Source organism: Gossypium arboreum, chromosome 8, assembly GCF_025698485.1.
Source record: "Gossypium arboreum isolate Shixiya-1 chromosome 8, ASM2569848v2, whole genome shotgun sequence".
Classification (NCBI taxonomy): domain Eukaryota; kingdom Viridiplantae; phylum Streptophyta; class Magnoliopsida; order Malvales; family Malvaceae; genus Gossypium; species Gossypium arboreum.
The window spans coordinates 11,430,773-11,449,708 of NC_069077.1; the positions used below are offsets into that span (position 1 = coordinate 11,430,773).

Sequence of the window (18,936 nt, forward strand, 5' to 3'; positions counted from 1 at the left end):
ATTCCAAGTTGAATTCACAAACTCAGCGCATAATTTGAAAATTCAAAGCTCGCCAATAAGACTTTTTCCTTTTCCGAGCATTTATCGTGATGAAGCATAAGTTTAATTTTTAATTCTCACTCACAATATACTTTGGGATTGTAACACCCCTTACCCGTACTCGAGACCGGGACAAGTACGGGGCGTTACCAGACATATACTCGGACACTTTCGAAAAATACAAGTTATAAATTTTCATTCTAATTTAAAACTGACTACACGATATCATAGTGTCCCGATTATGGACGTACAAGGTCCAAAACATATGTTAAAAGTGATCCGGGACTAAACCGAGAACTATAAAAAATTTTAGAAAAATTACTAGGGTTATGCCTCACATGCTCGTGTGCTTAAGGACACGCCTATGTGTCCCATCAGTGTTGAATTATTTGGATTTATTTTTTTCATTTCGAACCTACAGGGATTTTCACACGGCCAAGCACAAGCCTGTGTCCCTGTCCTGTTCCCTCACACTGCCTAGACACGCCCGTGTCCAAAATGCTGGACATTCTGTTTATGACATCATCATTCATTTTGAGGCACACGCCCGCACGCTAGGCCGTGTCCTCTACACAGTTGAGACACACGGCCGTGTCTTTACCCGTGTGTTTACTACCATGCAAATTGACCTAAAATTTTAAGTGCAGGGGACACACGACCGGGCAGCACACCCATGGAGGCTGACCGTGTGTCACACACGGCCTAGACACATACCTGTGTGTCTACCCATGTGGACCTTTTCAGGGCTATTTTCCAAGCCTTTGGTCACCCTCTATCATCCATACGCAGTTAAAGATATCAATGGTATGTAACATGGCCTAATTATACTTTTGAATAACTTTGACATAACTCATTGCATGTTAACCTCATCTCATCGGTTTAGTACATGCTAAATTATCCTTTTAGCATTAAGGATTAACATAGCATATTTTATGCTTAGGCCATATTATAACCATATACATTATATGCTATATCCACTCTCAAATTATTAGGTTCCATTTCAAACATCCATTCATGATAAACCTCATCATCATACCTCATGAAACATTTAATCATAAACATGCATTATTAGTAGGTTTACAACCTACATAAATATGAACCATATCTCATGGCCATATACAAAAGAATAAGTATACCATTTATACCCTTACATTGGCTAGCCAAATGACACATAACAAAATAACCAAAAATCCTATACATGTCATTAAACAAAATAAAAAGTATCTATATACCAAAGTAGAACAAGTCGATAGTGTGTTGATTCTCCAACCGTCTTCCAATCTTCACGAGTCCACGAGCTCTGTAAGACAGGGGGAAAGAGAAAAGGGTAAGCATTTATATGCTTAGTAAGTCCGGATAATTGGAAAGTAACTTACCGATTATTTAACATACAACCACAATAGGTAATAATTCCAACAAGCATGAATTAGTTTCCCTATCACATGCACTCAATCATCAAGTTAGTCTCATAACAATGCATCATATCATTAATATTAGATGAGCTCATCGATTCAATATTCCCATTCCTATTTCTCATGTTAATCCCATTGAATTTCTCAGAAATCTCGATGGATAGCCTAATTACCGTCTAGTCATATAAGTTATCATCTTAAGTACGCACTCCTGTGAACTTTATATCTTACGCTGGAATTACCAGTCCAGGCTAAATCCCCCATAGTAGTAGCTCATAAAGCAATGTCGGGATTACGAGTCCAGGCTAAATCTCTCTTGATGACAATTGCTCTCATAAGCTCGGATCTGAATTGCCAGTCCAGGCTAAATTCAGTCCTCAATCAGATTACCCGTCCGGGCTAAATCCTTAATGCACCCATATTCTTCGGGAGTCTCGATCACTCAAGGAACACCAGTCCGGGCTAGATCCTTTCTATTTTGAGATCATTGGATTATTCGTCCGGGCTAAATCCTTTTCTACAACACATGCAGGATCTCATGTCTTGAAAGCCATAGTTTATCCATCGGATCTCCCTTTCAATTTCAACCAAGACATTTATCATCTTTCATTTACATAAGCGTATTTCATGAATTATCATGCCATGAATATCTAAATTTTCATACATTCAAGAATATGCATGTTTAAGTATATGAAGAGTTTACTTCGGGTTATATGAACTTACCTGGTAATTGCTTCGGTTTCATATTTCGATTATTCTGAAACCTTTCGTTTTCCACGATCGACATCTAGAATTGGTTCCTCGGGGTCTATATCAATAAAATTTGACTATTAATACATCACATTTTTCATTTTAGGATTTAAAACTCACCCCTGGGCAAAATGACTAATTTGCCCCTAACCTTTCACACATTTACAATGTAGTCCTAAGGCTTGTATAATGAGATGCATGGAATTTCTAAGTTATCCAAGTATAGCCGAATATTTTTCTTGCCTATAGCAGCCTACATTTTCTTTCATTTCACATTTTTCTACCCATTTTCACAACTTTTACAAAATGGTCCCTTAAGGCATTTCCATGAAAAACTACTTAGTAAAAGTTGTTTACTATCCTTTAAACTCTCATATTCCTCCATAAATCATCAAAACACAAACATCTCATGCATGGGTAAATTCTTTAACTCCATAAATCATCAAAACACAAACATCTCATGCATGGGTAAATTTTTTAACATGAACCCTAGCTTGAAATATGGGTAGAAATAGAGAGAGCATGTTACGAGGATATCAAAAATACGAAGAACGTTAAAAACGAGGCTAGGGAGCACTACTATTGAGCTTGAAAATGTTGAAATCCCTAGCTATGGAGACCCTTAGAATTTCGGCAGCATGTAAAAGAAAATGAGCTGATTTTAGCTTGATTTTTCCCTTTTTATTTAGTTTATTACCAAATGACCAAAATGTCATTCGTTACTAAACTTCCAAAATTTTCCATGCATGCCCATTTTTGTCCAAAAACTTAGAAATTTAGAAAATTACTCTTTAAGGACCTCTAATTAATAATCCATAGCAATTTCATACTAATTGATTCTAGAACCCAAGTTTTGTAATTTATTCAATTTGGTCCTTAATTTCTAATTAGACACCTTACACATAGAATTTTTTCATGAAACTTTAACACATGCTTATTTTCATATCCTAGACCTTATAATAATCATGAAATAATTATTTTAAAATCGGATTTGTGATTTCGAAACCACTATTCTGGCTAGGCCTTAATTCGGGATGTTACAGAGATCATTCTTCTCACAAGAACCCAAAGTTTCATCAGTGTAACGATATCCTCGTCTTCCAGTATTAGAATGAATACAAGGATTTTCATTGTCCCCATCATCATCATTGTCACGAGTACCCAAAGTTGAGGCTGTTGGTTGGAAATTAGTTTATAAGAACACAAAGAACACCCAAAATACCCAAATTTGATACCAAATGATAAAGATGATGATCTCCACAATTTGAAAAGATTGTTAATGTAACACCCCTTACCCGAGTTCGATGCCGGAACAGGATATGAGATGTTACCTTGCTTAAACACATACACACAATCATTTTCGGGTCACAAAATTTTGTTCGATTTTTGAAACTTTCAAACTTTTTCTTAACGACCCTAATATAGACTTACGAGGTCCAAAACATGCTTTGGAAATGGTTCGAGAATAAACTAAACACTTTAGAAAAATTTGAAAAATTTCAAAGCAAATAGGGGCACATGACCGTGTGAAAGGGCAACACACCCGTGTGTCTTCTTAACATGGCCATGTTTAAGGCTCATGTGGCTCACACAGCTTGAACATATGGGGACACGCTCGTGTTCCTAGCCCGTGCAAATTTATTTTTTGATTCGAACCTATAGGGGCTTTCACATGGCTTGGCACACTCCCATGTCCATGACCCGTGTCTCTCATACGGCTATGACACGCCAGTGTCTCAGCCTATGTACAAAAACCTTGACATTTTGTTTCTAATGTCAGCAACCCTTTAAGGGCACACGGCCATGGTACACGCCTGTGTACTAGGCCGTGTCCTCCACACGGTTGAGATACATAGCCGTGTCTCCTCTCGTGTGGTTGCTACTGAGCATTCTATTTTTCCAAATTTACGTGTAGGGGACACACGACCTGACTACACGCTCATAAGACAAACCATCTGTCACACACAGTCTAGACACACGCCCGTGTGTCTGCCCGTGTGGATAAAAAACAAGGCTATCTACCAAGCCTTTTTGCCACCCTCACTTGCACCAACCTACACAACATCAAACGTAACCAATCCAAGTATAACACACACATAATCAAAATAACCACAACCATGAAAATTTTCATCAAATTCATTTAATAATAATCAATATTAGCCAACATTAATGGCCTATACAAAATGAATATCACATTCATATGAGCCAACCCTTGTGGCTAAACTAACATGACACTAGACAAAAGACCAAGTCCCTATACATGCCACACTTAAAATATTTAAACTAGCTATACCAAAAGCTTCAGGTGATAGTGTGATTGATGCCTCTGACATCCCTGGATTCCTAATGCTAGCTTGGCGGCACTATATGAAAATGGAAAAGAGAGGAAGTAAGCATAGAGCTTAATAAGCTGCATATAAATAAGTAACAACATCAACTATACGTTTTTAAACACATAGAATATTATAAATCAACACAACATTAGAATATTATAAATCAACACAACATTCTTGAGTGAATAAAAGTAAATATCACTACATGCTTATATATCACAAGTATAAGCAAAGATTACAAAATCGTCCCAAAATCATTTTCATAGATAGAACTTACTCATGTCATTCTTACCATTAAGGTATTCTAACTAGACTCATATATCATGAGTTTCGAATAAGAACATGTACCACTCACAACATGATTATATCATTCCATATCTTTATCATAAGCTTTAAAATAACCTGTGAAATCATTTGGGGTACTAAAGGATATCTGATAATCCTCACACAAGAGAGTAAATTGCTGATGCCATGTCCCAGACATGGTCTTACACTGTCTCACATGTCGAGGCCGATGCCATGTCCCAGACATGATCTTACACTAGCTCTCGTCTCAATGCCGATGACATGTCCCAGACATGGTCTTACTTTGGCTCTCATAACATTTTCGATGCCATGTTCCAAACATGGTCTTACATTGGCTCTCATAATGTGGCCGATGCCATGTCCCAGACATGGTCTTACTCTGGCTCTTATAACATTACTGATGCCATGTTCCAAACATGGTCTTACATTGGCTCTCATAATGTGGCCGATGCAATGTCCCAGACATGGCCTTACACTGGCTCTCATAATGTGGTCAATGTCATGTCCCAGCTATGGTCTTACACTAGCACACATATCACCCAAATGTAATGGCATGGATATCCAATCTATTCCTAGGTTCAACCAGAAATTTACCACATTAAATTTCATCATGCATTAATCATAAGCATATTCAACATTATTTTTCAAATTCAATCATTCCACACATAATAACGATAAATTTTCCTTACTTATGTACAACTTACCTCGGTATACAAAAGGTGGGCGACTAGTCGGTTTTTAATCCACTAGCTTGGCTTTCCCCCAATCTAGGTCTAGATTTCGTATTTCTTAATCTATAACAATAAAATTTACTAGTTTAATCATCACATTAATCAAGACATTTTATAAACTGCATTTTTGGTAAAATAACAAATTTGCCCCTAGACTTTGTAAAAATTACAATTTTACCCCTAGGATCATAAATCGATTTTCATCAAATTTTATCACTAACCAAGCCTAGATGAATTCTTTGTATACTAGAAGCAGCCCAAAATTCCAATTATTACTCATACTTATCACTCATTTTATCATCTTTACAAAATGGTCTATTTTAGGTGTTTTCATGAAAATCCTTTCACAAAAGTTGTTTGTTTAACAACCATGATTCATTTTATTCCATAAAATTTCAGAAATAAACATGATTACTATCATGTCAAAACCACAAACTCTCAATCATTTTTCAAAATAGCCCTCCCATTAGTTAGCTTAAGCTACAAGGGCCCCAAAAGTACAAAATCATTAAGAAAGACCATCAAAATCACTTACTTGCAAGACTCTAAAGTTGCTGAAAATTTCAAGCTCCCATGGCGTTATTTCTTGAAGAAAATCAGGGGAGAAGAGAAGAAATGAAAAAAAAAATGATAACTTTTTCCTTATTTTATTATATTCTAGTCAAATTAGTTACCAAATTTCACCTAATTTTGACTTTACAATTCTGTTGTCCCTATATTCAGCCACTAACAAATTTATGGTCTATTTACTCAATAAAGACCTCTAATTTAATGTTCCATAGCTAATTGACACCTTTAGCTAATGAAATAAAACTTTTGTCCCTTATGCGATTTAGTCCTTTTTCGAAATTAAGTAAACAATCGCTAAAATTATTTCACCAAAATTTTTATGCACTCATATAATCATGCTATAACACATAAAATAATATTAAAAATAATTTATCCGGCCTTGAATTAGTGGTTCCGAAACTATTATTCCGACTAGGCTCAAAGTCGGGCTGTTTCAGTTAAAACTCTTCTAAAAGAAAACTCAAGAGAAATTGTACAAAAGAAAAACTCAAAGAGAATTTATTAACTCAAAAGAGAAGTTAAATAATAATGAATTGATTTTGTGTACAATGTAAAGGCCTTTATATAGACTAGCTAAATAAATCTAAATAAAACTCTTGATTACTAGAACTCTAATTAACATAAACAAGAAGTAATTTTAATCTAAACTTTTTGTCGACATAAAACTCCTAAATAACTTAAAATACTTCATAATTATAAAAAATTAGAATAAAATAATAAAAAATTATAAGAGGTGATAAATACAATATTGGGCTAATATATAAAAAAATAAGCCTAAAACTTGAACCCAATATTATTTAAACTCAAATTAAAAGCCTAAATCTTGTAATTCTCGCCATAATCTTGTCCAGAAATTCTGGCCATGCAGTATTTCTCGTCATATTATTTAAACCCAATATTATTTAAACTAAAACGATTGTAACTTGAGTTCCTGAACTCAAAATCAAGTAATTTAAAGTGTGTTTCGAAGCTAAGAGATTGGTCTTCAAATGTTATGAAGACATCGTAATCCATAAATGTCTACATCTCGTACAAATATTTGTCACGAGTTAACTAATCTTTTCAGCTTGAAATTTGACAGCTTGGTTGGGTCTTGAGGTAGTGTAAGCCCATCACATCCATGAGTCTGAAATTGGGTCCTGAGACTTGCATCAATAATGAAAATGAAAAAAAAAAACAAGAGAAAGGAAAATGAAAAACCTTCTCCCCCTTTTTTTTTTCTTTTTTTTTTCATTTTTTTCCAAATTTTTTCAAGTTTGTTTTACTAATCCCATGTTTATTTCCTTCTGTTTTGGTTCTTTTTATTAGTCTTAGTTTTGTATTTTTCATTCTTACCTTCACTAATAATTTTTTTGAATCACTTGAAATAAAATATACATCAACCAATAATTATTAGATGTAATATTTGGATCAGTTCCTGGGTGTATATTGTTCACGAGTTTTAAATGTACCATTTGGATCAGTGCCTCAGTGTATATTGTTCACGACTTGATGCGAAAATTTATTAGATGTAATATTTGGATCAAATATATCATTTTCAAATAAGTATGAAAATTAAACATGTTGACCAAAATTATATACAATAATGTAATGTGAATGTTGTTTTCAAAAATATACATCAACCAATAATTAAATTTACAAGGATAAAAAATGTTGGAACCTCAGAGTTGTCTGGAAGGATGTAACGTTGAGGCACCCTTTGTTGGTGTCGGGGTTGCTCAATGCGGTCCATATTCTCTGTTGGATTGCTAGTACGCCTCATGGTGTAGCGGAAAAATTATTTCGACAATCATCAACCACAGATCCATGTACGATGAGCGAAGCAGGTTGAAATATAACTTCTTTACTGAAAACGTTAGAAGGATGTTGCTGATTCGATGTCAATTCCATGGCACAACGAAAAATATCTCGACCTCTACATAGTTCACCTCGTAAAAAAGAACAATCACTTTCTCTTGAATTTTTCAGAAAGAATTAAAAACGGTTTCTAATCCTTTATTTTATTAACTTGGTAACCTTAACACACTAAAAGATTATCATCCTTTTATCCTCTTTGATATCACATATTAAAAAGGAAAACCAGGATTATTCTCTTATTAATAGAAAAGACAAATGGAAAGTTAGAAAAATAATTATATTCTTTTCAAAAGAATATAGGATTTTTCCTTATTATTAATAGAGAAGACAAATGGAAAGTTAGAAAAAGAATTATATTCTTTTCAAAAGAATATATGATTATTCCTTATTATTAATAGAGAAGAAAAATAGGAAGTTAGACAAATGAATTATATTCTTTCCAAAAGAATATTAATTTTCATGTTTTTTATATTTTGACCGAAATTAAATTAATATAATTGTTTATATTAATAAATTCAACAAAATATATACAATTAATATTTTGTATGAATTAAATTCATATGCTAATTATATTCTTTCCAAAATAATATTAATTTCCATGTCATATATGTTTTGACTGAAATTAATTAATATAACTATTTATATTAATAAATTCGTAAAATGTATACAATTAATTTTTGTATAAATCAAATTCATATATTAATTATATTCCTTCCAAAAGAATATTAATTTTATGTCTTTTATATTTTGACAGAATTAATTAATATAACTGCTTATATTAATAAATTCGTAAAATATATATAATTAATATTTTGTATGAATCAAATTCATATATTAATTATATTCTTTCCAAAAAATCTTAATTTCCATGTCTTTTATATTTTGACCAAAATCAATTAATATAACTGTTTATATTAATAAATTGTAAAATATATAAAATTAATATTTTGTATGAATCAAATTCATATATTAATTTTATCTATGTTCTCTATTTGTGTACAACAAGTTTGCACATATAATGTGTTTAATATTTAACTCTAATGCCCCAAAAATTTGAATATTTTATTTGTTAATTTTTTATAATTAATTATTTGTTTTAGAGGTTAAGAGCATTGATTGAGTGTTTGAGGTTATGGGTTCAAATCTCTCTTTTGAAAAAATTAACAATCCACTTCTAAAATAGCCCGATTGTCTGGCCTAAATGGCTCGGACAGGTGAGGTCTCTGGAAACCCTAAGCCACCAAGCTCAAGTGCGCAACAGCCTCACACGAAACCAGTACCGCAGCATTCAAGCCTCCTCCACGTCACTATGAGCGATTTTTGCTCCGTATGGCCATAGAACCTGCGAGAAGAATAACAAAAGCAGTAATGCCAATAACAGAAAAAATAAGCCAGCAAATGACAGCAAGAAAATAGAATTTTTATTTTTCTTTTATTTATGCTGTAAATCGGCTATAAAAAACCATCATTTCTACTGTAAATGGATTACGAAGGCATATTGGAATACAAAAAAATCAATTAAATTTAGTAGAGGGTTGCGTTTATTTTTTTAGTGGATCTGGCTTTCGTTTGATTTCAAGGGTGGATTTACTTTGTGATTGCAAAAAAGATAAAAGGAGGTATTGAAATCCTCTTCGTTTTGATAGATCTATCCCTCTTATTTTTTTAAATAGATTTAAAGTTGATTTCATCTAGATCTTTCATTTTTTTTATCTTCTTCTATTGTTGTTAACGTATAAAAATAAAAATAAGGAAAGAAATGAACACTTACCTGACTTTCCTGATCATGGTCGGTCAGATCCAGGCTATCTTTTGCGCGTCGGCCACCATATTTGGTGGTGTAGCAAGCATTGAAGGGTAGCCTTTGAGAGGCCATAACCCTAGTAAGGATGATGGCTGTTCTTTAGAAAATGGCAAATAATATTTTCAAAGAAATTTTTTCCAACTTTAACAGCTAATGAAATGGCGCCGTTTAGGTGATGGAGGAACCCACGCATGAACCGACTCGACCTGGGGAGGATCCGCGCACCTAATTGATTTGGGTTAATTGCGCATTTGGTCCCTCCTTGTTTTGCCGTTATCTAATTAGGTCACATTTATGTATCTTTTGTTTTTAATTCTTTCCTAAAACTTGTGTGCTGTTTTGATTTGATCCATGTTTACATGGTGCATTCAGAAACTTGGAATAATTGCATTTTTAATCCTCGCATGTTCACGTGCATTGCGCGTTAGTCCTCATTTTAATTTCAAAAGTTTATTTCATTTGTAAATTATCTCTTTTATTTTAATTTTATTTTAATTAATTTTTTCATCATTTTTTTAGATTCATTTCACATTCATCTTTTTTTAATTCTTGTTTACTTATTTTTATATTTTGAGCTACTTTGATAATTGTATTTTGTTTTTAAAGTCATTATTGTAAAATTTTTATATCATATCATTTTAACATTTTGTATAATATTTTATATAAATGTTCTTATACATTATTATATATATAATTCATGATAAAGTTAATTTTATTCTATGTATATTATTAATCTTATGTTATTTTATACATATAATTTCTTTTAAATCTATTCACATATTTTATTATATATCTTTTTATTTAAAGGAAAATCCTACATATCTTATGTATTATTTAAATTATTATTATATATATATATATATTGGTACATATGTTTGATCTATATACATTATTAAATCCATGTTATTTTATACATATAATTTCTTTTAAATCTATTTGTATACATAATTATGTTTTTAAAATCTATTACTGATGCGTGATATTCGTAACAGGTTTTAAAGATTTATAAATGAAACGTTCTTGAGACTAACTTATTATCACGATTAAGGCAAGTGTACCTATCGAATAGTAGTATAGTTCAACAAGATCGGATTGTTGAACCCAAAGGAACTACGAGTACTAGTATTTACTTCCTTTTTATTATCTAGCCTGAAATTTAAGAGGTTTGGTTGTCTAAACTAATTACTAACTAAGAATGCACAGAAAGAAAAACTTGGAAAAATACTTTTGGGAAAATTCGATTGATTGAGACAATACCTAAGGACAAATCCACCTAGACTTCACTTGTTATTTGACTCTGAATCAGACGATTTATTTATTTGACTTGATCCGTAGAAATCCCTAAGTTATATTATTATCTCTCTCGAGACTAATAACGTCTAATCCTAGGTTGAATAATTGAAATCTCTTTCTAATTAACACCCTAGAATTTCATTAACTCGATCTATGGCTTCCCTTATTAGGTTTCACCCTAATCCGGCAAAATCTTGTCACCCTATCTCTAGACGCGCAATCAACTCTGCTTAATTATGACAAATTTACTCTTAGACAGGGTCTATTCCTCCTCTGAATAAGAGCTTAACTTGAATCAATATTCTAGAATATCAAAACAAGAATTAAGAACACATAATTAAGAACAAGTCAAATATTTATCATACAATTCAGATAATAATAACAAGATCTGTCTTAGGTTCATTCCGCTTAGTTATAGGGGTTTAGTTCATACTTATGAAAGAAAACATCTCAAAAGCATAAAGATAACAAAACATAAGAAAACCCAAAACTCCTGAAGGAACTTGAAGGGAGATCTCCAGTCTTGATGATGAATCCGACTCTTGAGATGGATCAATCGTCTTTCCTTGAGTAATTCTTGCTTCCTCCCCTGCCTCCCCTTTCCTAAGTGCCTCATCAAGTTTTAAAATAGGCTTTGGAATGCCTAAGAACCCTCAAAATTGTCCTTTTTCGAATTGGACTAAACTTGGGTTCGGTAGGGACACGCCCGTGTGACACACCCGTGTGCGATTATTGAAGGCTGTGGTCAAGGCTGTTAAATTGGCACGGGCGTGTGATCCACCCGTGTAAGTCGTGCTTTGATCCTGCCAAATTGACACGGCCGTGTGACACACCGTGTGAGGAAGTCCAGGCCATGTTTTTTTCCCATGTGGGTCTATTTTCTCCGTTTTCGACGGTTTCTCGCTCTTTTTACTCTCCTATGCTCTCCTAAGTATAAAACATGAAATTAAAGGATCAGGAGCATTGAATTCACCAAATCTAAGGAGAAACCATCCATAAATACGTTAGGCATGGGGTAAAAATATGTATAAATTACGGTTTATCAAATACCCCCACACTTAAGCATTTGCTTGTCCTCAAGCAAAACCCTCAACTCACAATCAAAATAAATTCTTCTTAACTTATAATTCCTATTAATAATATCTCAAAATAATCCATAAGTAATCATACATTGAGAATTTGATTGAAAGAACATCAAAGTTCCAAAATATTCCAAGTTGAGTATTTTATCATGAAAGCATAGGTGTCTCCCCTCATCTAAGTAATTACCTTCGACTCAAAATATCACAGAGTTTCACATCCTCACTAAAGATTCACTCAAATCACTCGAGGTGTTTAAGGACAATACATGAAGCATTCAATAGTCAATAATGAAAAGTCATTACCATAGACTTGCATGAAAATCAAATCTCTACCACTATATATTGAAATGAACATTAATCAAAAGATCTTTAAAGGGTTGTAACATGGCTTTGGTTAGAGGGTGTGGTCACAAGCTGAAAGAAAAGGTTAGAATCGAGATTGAATTGGAAAATTGCCTAAATAGAAAAAGTAATTAAACATCAATTAAGTACAAGTGAGCTTTTTCTCAGAAGATGGAATTTAGATACTGCGGCTCAACAATACCAAATTACTACTAATATGTAAGTATGATTTTTTTTAAAGCAAGTCAAATACATAGAAGAGCAAAGCATAGCTAAGCAATTAGTTCAAATCAAATCTCGACAAAAATAGGGATCAAATTAAGGGATTTCAATAATAATGGTGTATAGGTTAATATTGAGGGTAAATCAATTAATGGCTTGTTAGGCTCAAAAGGGTTTACTAAGGGTTATTATGAAGGTAGGGTTTTGTGGAGTGAGTGGGTTAAACCTAAGTGCCTTTATCATTTTGACATATCAAATCAAATGGTGTGGTCTTGACATGCATAGTCAAGGAAGTTCTAGAATAACAATTCAATACTAACACACTCAAAGCAACAATAAAAGTGAGCATGAAAGAAATAGTATGTGCTCTAAATGCTCAAAATCTCACAAAAATTACGGCTTTTTGATGTTTAAACCTGTGAATTTCAACTCAAGATAATACCTAAACTTGAGAGAAACAACCTATAAAATTTTAAATTCAAAAGTCAACTTATCATGCTTGATTCTTTAATATCTTAAAGTTTAAACAATCAATTCATGAATTCCTAAGTTTTAATTCAAGTCATATCAATAAAAATCATAAATTAATCAAAATTCATTCTAATCATGGCATGAGAAGATCACATGAGAATAAGACACAATTCAAGGATTTCTAATGATGATATAAAAGACCCCTCACACTTAAGATGTACATTGCCCTCAATGTACAAAGATAGATATATTGAAAAAGATAGATTGATAATCATAAGATAGGGAGAGAAATGAAACTTCATGAATGATGAATGAACTCCTTGAATTAAGGTTATGGAGAATAATTGAATAAAGCAATGATGAGGGTGAAGGAGGATACTCCGGTGGTGGTAGAGGTTGGGTTCCACAAATGCTGCGCCAAAAGAATATTATATCTCAAGTTGGCTATGGTCGTGGTCGAGCAGGGCATAGCAATCGTGAAAAACCTTTCTCAATGGAGTTTCAAGTTCTTGAGTAATAGTGAGCTTTGGAGCTCTTTATAACTGTGATAGAATTAGGAACTTTTTTAGGAAATATATAAGGAAGAATAAGTACTCGTAATGAATTAGCCGAAATTAAAAATTGTAAAATAATAATTATAAAACCTAATAAAAATAAGGTGAAAGAAAAATAAAAAGTAGTCTTAAAAGAAAATAAAAGGAACAACATAAAATAATAAATAAAAGTTTTTAAACATCTTCATCGCCAGATGGTTCGCGAGGTGGGGGTGGCGATAAGATGTGGAAGTGCTAACAAATCTGCTGCAGAGTAGCATCAATGTTATCGAAGCGCCAAAAATACTGTTGCTCGAATTGAGTAAGGTGCTCAGAGATGTCAGTGTATGAAGCCGCTGCATGAACTGGACGATGAGGAGGTGGTGGTTGAGACGGTAGGTCCTCGTGACATGGAGGGACATCATCAGTAATGTCCTTAGGGTCTTCCTCCTCGGTGGACTGGGCGAGGCGGTATTGAGGAGGGTAGGTTCCTCGGCGCTCCTCGATCATCCTCATATGTAACATGCTCGAAATGCCCTGTGGAGACATTTGGCCAATGAGAGTGAGGAAGGATGATTGGGCCGCTATGTTGAGGAGCCCGAAGTGTCGAGCCAACTGAGTTACATAGGGGCCAATGGAGATGACCCCCCTCCAATATCGCTCCGTCTGGTGGCGAATGGCAAGGGCAATGAAGTAGGCGTGGTCGAAGATGTGCCTATTCGCCATACTACATAGAACGTAGGTGTCGTGAGTGTTGACGATGCCGGTGCTCTCTCACCATCCTGCCAAAGTGTGTGCCAAGATGGCGTGTAGGTACCTCAAGGAGGGAGAGAGAGCCGATGCCTTGGAGCGGCTGGGATCGTAGGAAGCTGAGCTTGGAACCAAAGCATCCCAACACTTCGAAGGAGAGTAGTGGATGTGGCGATGGAGGGTGTCTTCCATGAACTCCTCCGTATAAAGGCCCAAAGCGATACCGAACTCGGGCACACTTAACTAGTGGACTAAATCGCCAAGACGAAACTGAACCGTTCTAGGGTCATCGAAGTTGGTCATGACATCTTGAACATAGAAGGTCGAGCAAAGTTCAAGTGTAAGCTCAAGGTACGTCGGCTCGACGATCGCAAAGAAGAGTTCCCATGGATCGATTGTTAGGAGGGCTCGGACATCGTCAGCCAACTGAACTTGTTCAAGCACAGTCCAGTCAATGCAGCGGCCCACACTTAAAGGTCAGGCTCGAAGTATCTGAAAAAGTTCCTCCTGATTTCCTGGTGGAAATTGGAGAAAGGGGTGTCAATTTTTCGAGATGGGACCCGAGGATGACGCTGCTCATTTCCGTTTCTTCGAGGTGGGAACATCAGTCTTCATACCACGTGATGATGACATTGTACCTGTGTTGAAAAATCGAAACTTAACCAATACATCCCAAAAATAGCACAGAAGCACAAAACTAAATATGAAGATTTCATGAGACTTACGTAGTGGATGAAGTAAAAAAAACTACTAAATGTATCAAGTTATAGTATTATTGGAATAATGTAGCAGGAATATGAATGAATGTATATGGGAAGCATAAATTTCATGAAACTAGGAAAAATGAAAATGTAGAGCATAATGGAGTAACTAAAATGACAAAAATCTTATAAATAAGCAAAAGTATTCTATTGTTCTAACTATCAGAATTCATTTAAAATAAGCAAATAGAGCAGAGAAATCATGAAATAAACAAAATATTCAAAGGAGATAGAGAGAAAAGAGTAAACAAATGCAAAAAGAAGGAACTTGAGGCGTTGAAATCGGTGTTGTAGACGGCGCACGGGCATGGGGGCAGGGCGTGTGGTGTTGCAGTGGCTAGGGTTAGGGATTTTGGGGGAGGGAGGTGATGAATAGTGAGGGGTTTTTATAGATTTTGGGGCACACGGCCGTGGGACATGCCCGTGTGCCCTAATTTTTTCCCGTGTGTTTCGTGAATTTTGAATTTGAGCGCGTCTGACATTTGACCCATGGTCGTGTTGCTCGAGCGTGTGAGTGCACATGGCTGTGTCGTACGGCCATGTCTCACTTCGTTTGCTTCTCTCACGCCCGTGTACATAGGCCCACGCCCGTGTTAACTTGACAGGTTCACCTACGGATGGGCGTGCTAGTTTGACAGGTTCGTCTACAATTTCGAGGCACAGGCATGTCGAACGCCCGTGTTGTTTTGGCAGGTTCACCCACGACCATGTCGCACGGCCGTGGCGACTTTATCACTTCCTGTGCTGGAAAAATTTTGCCCTGTTTTCGCACGGCCTAAGGCACGCCTATGTGCCTGGCCTTGTGGTATTTAGAGAGTCTGTGTGCCATGATTCGGTTAGTACGTTAGATGTTAAAAACTCAAATTTAAAAAAATTAATACTGTTAGTGCTCGGGTTACCTCCCGAGAAGCGCTTATTTATAGTCTAAGCTCGACTTACTTCTCTGGTGCGTGATCATGGTGAATCAAGGAGTTTACACTCCTCATTCCTGCTATTAATTTTATCAACATAAGGTTTAAGACGAGTACTATTTACCCTGAACGTGCCAAATTTGGAATGGTTTACCTCGACCGTACTGTATGGAAAAATACTAATTACCATAAGAGGGGTTTCTTCATTTGGTTCAGAAGTGGCGATTCGAGGATCTACTGCATCGAGTAGTACTTTGTCTCCAACTTTAAGTTAATTTTTGGAGGAATTAAGCTCCTCATGGCGTGGTTTTGGTTTATCGTGTTTTCTCGGTTTATGTGTCCACTATTCATCTAGCTCCTCGATTTGTATCCTTCGGTCTTCATGGATAGGTTCTTTGTTGTTGCTTGGCTTATGTATGTTCTTCGAACCTGTTTTCTGCAAAGAAGGTTGCACTATGTGGTTAGTTTTAGCCAAATGATTTGTACAATCACCTTCGATTTTTGATGTGTTATTAGAATTACGGGCTTGAAGGGTGATTGTTTCGTCTCCCACACGAAGTGTGAGTTCACCTACGCCAACGTTAATAATTGTTCTGGCGGTTGCTAAAAAGGGCCTTCCTAAAATTAAGGGGACGTTGCTATCCTCCTCTATGTCTAGAACAACAAAATCAATTGGGAATATAAATTTGTCGATTTTAACGAGTACATCTTCAATAATACCCTTAGGAAATCTGATAGTTTTATCTGCTAATTGAATACTCATCCTCGTTTGTTTGGGTTTCTCTAGACCTAGTTGCTTAAATAATTTGTAAGGCATAACATTGATACTAGCCCCTAAATCAGCCAACGCATTATTAAAATCTAAACTACCAATTAAACAAGGAATTGTAAAACTCCCTGGATCTTTTAGTTTTTTAAGCAGCTTATTATGTAGAATGGCTGAGCAGACCGCGTTCAGCTCCACATGCGATGCTTCATCTAACTTCTGTTTATTTGTTAAAAGCTCCTTTAAAAACTTGATTGCGCTTGGTATTTACGAAAGGGCTTCAATAAATGGTAAGTTAATATGTAGTTTCTTTAGAAGTTTAAGAAATTTACCAAATTGTTCGTCTGAGCGGTCTTTCCTTGTCGCATTGGGGTATGGCACTCGAGGTTTATATTCTGTAATCACTGGCTTTGGCTCATTGTAGCCTACCTCATCCTTACCTATGCATACCACTGTTTTTGGCCTTGGTTCTGCAACTAGCCCTTCCTCATCTTGAATGGCAATAGCGTTGAGTTGCTCCCTTGGGTTAGATTCAGTGTTGCTTGGCAGGCGACCTTGTGGTCGTTCAGAAATCAACTTGGAAAGCTATCCAATCTGAGTTTCGAGCCCCTGGATTGATGCTTGTTGATTTTTGAGTGCGGTCTCGGTATTCTAAAAACGAGTTTCTGACACTAAGATGAATTTTGTTAGCATCTCCTCAAGGTTCAGTTTTTTCTCTTGTTGGTAGGGTGGTTGTTGGAAGCCTGGAGGTGGTGGTCTCTGATTCCCTTGGCCTCCCCATGAAAAATTAGGGTCGTTCCCCCAACTTGCATTGTAAGTATTGCTATAGGGATTGTTTTGAGATCTAGGATTGTTACCCATGTAATTTAACTGTTCGTTCTCCATGTTGTGGCCATAAGGTGGGTATTCTGAACCGCTTGATCCGCCTCCAGTTGCTTCGCATTACATTACTAGGTGAACTTGTGAAGAACTAAGGAAACCATCAATTTTCTTATTCAAGATTTCTACTTGATTAGAGAGCATGGTGACCGTATCGACGTTATAAACGCTGACTATTTTCATTGGCTTTGTCCTCATGACTTGCCACTGATAGTTATTCAGTGACATCTCCTCTATAAATTCATAGGCATCTTCAGGTGTCTTATTATTTATGGTTCCGCCAGCAGCTGTGTCAACCATTTGTCGAGTCGAAGGATTCAGGCCATTATAAAATGTTTGAACCTGTAGCCAAAGCGGTAACCCATGGTGAGGGCATCTTCTCAAGAGGTCTTTGTATCTCTCCCATGCATCGTAGAGTGTTTCTAAATCCATCTGTACAATGGAAGAAATATCATTACGTAATTTAGCCGTTTTAGCCGACGAAAAATATTTTAATAAAAATTTTTCGGTCATTTGTTCCCAAGTAGTGATTGACCCCCGTGGCAATGAGTTCAACCACTGTTTAGCTTTGTTTCTTAATGAAAAAGGTAATAACCGAAGACGAATGGTGTCATTAGAAATGCCATTAATTTTAAATTTATCACATAGTTCCAAAAAGTTTTCCAAGTGAGCCTTGGGATCCTCATCCTGCAAACCATCAAACTGAACAAACTGTTGTATAATTTGAATTGTATTCTGTTTCAGTTCAAAAGTATTTGCGGCTACAGCCGGTTTAACTATGCTCAATTCAGTTCCTGTTAAAGAAGGTTTATCATAATCATACATAGTGCGCGGAGCAGGATTTTGATTAACAACAATCTCAGGAGGTAGCAGATTTTCTTGGTTTTCAGCCATCTCCTCGGTTGTGGTTGAAGAATCGTCCTCTGTGTATCTTAGGCTTCACCTTATTTCTCTCCGATTCTACAGACTGTGCGGTCGATCTCACCGTCAAAAAGAGTGGTCCTGACGGGTTTCTTCTGGTCATAAACTAGAAAAACCTGTTAGAAGGAAATAAGAGAAAAATTAGAAAAGAAAATGAAAATTTAAATTGTAATAAAAGTAAAGTGGCTAAAGTAATAAAAATT

The 18,936-nt window shown here is 35.4% G+C and overlaps 1 non-coding gene across 1 annotated transcript; it reads left to right on the forward strand.

The window, feature by feature from the left end:
• The first annotated feature begins 18,170 nt into the window (after positions 1–18,170).
• LOC128280356 (small nucleolar RNA R71) lies at positions 18,171–18,277 on the forward strand. The gene has a single exon (XR_008270536.1). It is a non-coding gene; the product is annotated as a small nucleolar RNA R71 (small nucleolar RNA).
• Positions 18,278–18,936: the final 659 nt, after the last annotated feature.